The sequence below is a fragment of the Mus pahari genome, chromosome 1 (assembly GCF_900095145.1).
Source record: "Mus pahari chromosome 1, PAHARI_EIJ_v1.1, whole genome shotgun sequence".
Lineage (NCBI taxonomy): Eukaryota > Metazoa > Chordata > Mammalia > Rodentia > Muridae > Mus > Mus pahari.
The window spans coordinates 124,022,576-124,025,195 of record NC_034590.1 but is presented as its reverse complement, the minus strand read 5'-3'; positions in this window follow the sequence as shown (position 1 = coordinate 124,025,195).

Sequence of the window (2,620 nt, the reverse complement as noted above, 5' to 3'; positions counted from 1 at the left end):
GATATTCCTCAGTTGAGAATTCTTTGTTTAGTTCTGTGCCTCATTTTTTAATGGGGTTATTTGGTTTTCTGGAGTCAGTCTTCTTGAGTTATTTATATATATTGGATATTAGTCCCCTATCTGATTTAGGATTGGTAAAGATCCTTTCCCAATCTGTTGGTGGCCTTTTGTCTTATTGACAGTTCTTTTGCCTTATAGAAGCTTTGCAATTTTATGAGGTTCCCATTTGTCAATTCTCGATCTTATAGCACAAGCCATTGCAGTTCTATTCAGGAATTTTTCCCCTTGCACGGGATATTTTTAAAAGGAAGAAAATGAGGTAGAGGATGAAGGGGAGGAAGAGGAGGAATAACTAACTTACTGAAGATCGTAGTGTCGGATACGTTAGTTTGTGCAATCCTTACTTTGTGCTGACAAAGTGCCTGGCAAGGACAGCTTGGGGGAGGCATGGTTTGTTTTGGTTTGCGGTGCAAGAGTAGAGTCCATCTGGTAGGGCAGGCATGGTGGCGGGAGCTAGAGGAGAGCAGCTACAATGCATCTGAAGTCGGAACACAGAGAGTGGTTGGTGTAAGCGCTTGGCTGACTTTCTCCTTTTTATTCAGCTCAGGATCCCAGCTAGCTGTGTCCTCTCCCCTCAATTGACGTATTATTAACACCCTCAACCAATTCCTTCATACAGGTGTTTCCATGATGATTCTAAATCCCATCAAACTGATGACCGAAATCAAGCATCAGAGTTTACTCTGTGCCATTGTGACAGGATGCCTCAGCCTTAGATAAATTACAGGGAACAAAAATGTATTGGGCTCATATTGTACAGATCCAGGTGTCCCATCTGGTGTCATGACTAGCTGTTTCAAACCCTTTATAACCAATATTACTCTGTTCATAAAGGTGTGTCACTCATGGCCTAAACATCTCCCAGTAGACCCCCATATAGGCAGTGCTATTGCACTAGGAACCAATTTTCAAACACATGGACTTTAGGGATGCATTAAAGCTGCAACCAGAAAAGAACGAAAGCAAAGCAAAAAAATATGGTGGCCATGGGGATCAAGTCTCAGGGTGCTTTCGGGGCGTGGGAGATGAAGAACCGTGTGACGCCGCCTACATTTTGAGAGGTTGTTCTGGTTGTTTGTCAAGTATTGAATGGAATAGGGCAAGACCTGATATGGAGGTACTGCTCGAGTCCAAGAATGAGAGAGCAGATGCCTTCCAGGAGTGAGAAGTACTCAATGAATTTGCTGCTTACAAAAGTGTTTACAGCTCTGGCAATGGTCTGGGTGATGCAAAGAAAGAAAGAAAAAAGATCAATGTGTTTGCAGCCAAGCTACAGAGTTTCTCCAGAAGATGAATGCGATGGTAGCCCATTTTGGACAGTTTATGCTGATATGGATTACGTCCACCCCAAAATCATATGTTGGAATCGCAACTCCTGAACCCCAAATTGAGATTTTATTGGAAACGAGGGCCTTTAGAAAGGTGTCCAAGTTAAGATGTAGTCACTAAAATGCACTCTGACCCATTATAATTGGTTCTCTTATAAAAAGGGTAGTTGGGACACAGAAACACACTTAAAGGAAAGACATTGTTACCAGACATTGTCATTGTTCACGTCTTGTGTCAGGAGACATATTGTGGAGGTATCAAGGCTTTCCTGTCATTTCTAGGAGAGGCAATCTCCCAGCAGACTTCCTGGTCCTTTGGCCTTTAGGAGATTTCCGTCTCCTCTTCTTTGATGTTCCTTGAACTTCAGGTGCAAGAGTTGTGCTGGAGCCGTATCCACTGGGGCTGGGGTCCCTACGGTCAATCACTTTATTTGACCAGTTGTGGTTTTCTTTAAGGGTCTCCATCTGCTGCAAAGAGAAGCCTCTTTGACAAGGGTGAGAACTCTGTGGTTATAGAGACAGGTGTTTAGAATTGGTTAGGAATTATGCTGGCCTAGTAAAGTGGTATCATTAGATTCCCCTCTAAAATCTAAGATCTTACTAGTCTCAGGTAGGAAAAATCTGATGGGGTTCTAAACCTACACAGAAAAACTACAGGCCACTTATGATTACTGAGAGAGAGAAAGAGGCTCCCTGTATTTGCTTATCCAGTGACAAAGCAGTCGCTCCCAAAATGGTATACAAGCAACAGCAAACACACTCAGCGTTGTATTTATATATTTATCGCAAATCTGTGTGTGTGTGTGTGTGTGTGTGTGTGTGTGTGTGTGTGAGAGAGAGAGAGAGAGAGAGAGAGAGAGAGAGAGAGAGAGAGAGAATAACAATTGCAGAAAAAGAGGTCATCAATCCCAGAGTGAGGAGGGCAGAGACATAGAAGGGGTTGGAGAATGAACAGGGAAGGAGAGAAGTGATGTTATAGTTTAATTCAAATTTCACAAAGAAGGGAGGTAGTGGTGCATGTTCTTAATCCCAACAGAGGAGACAGAGACAAGAGGATCCTTGAATTTGAGCTCAGTCTGTTCTACAGAGTGAGTTCCAGGACAGGCAGGGTTATACAGAGAAACCCTGTGTCAGGAAAAGAAAAGAAAAGAAAAGAAAAGAAAAGAAAAGAAAAGAAAAGAAAAGAAAAGAAAAGAAAAGAAAAGAAAAGAAAAGAAAAGGAAAGGAAAGGA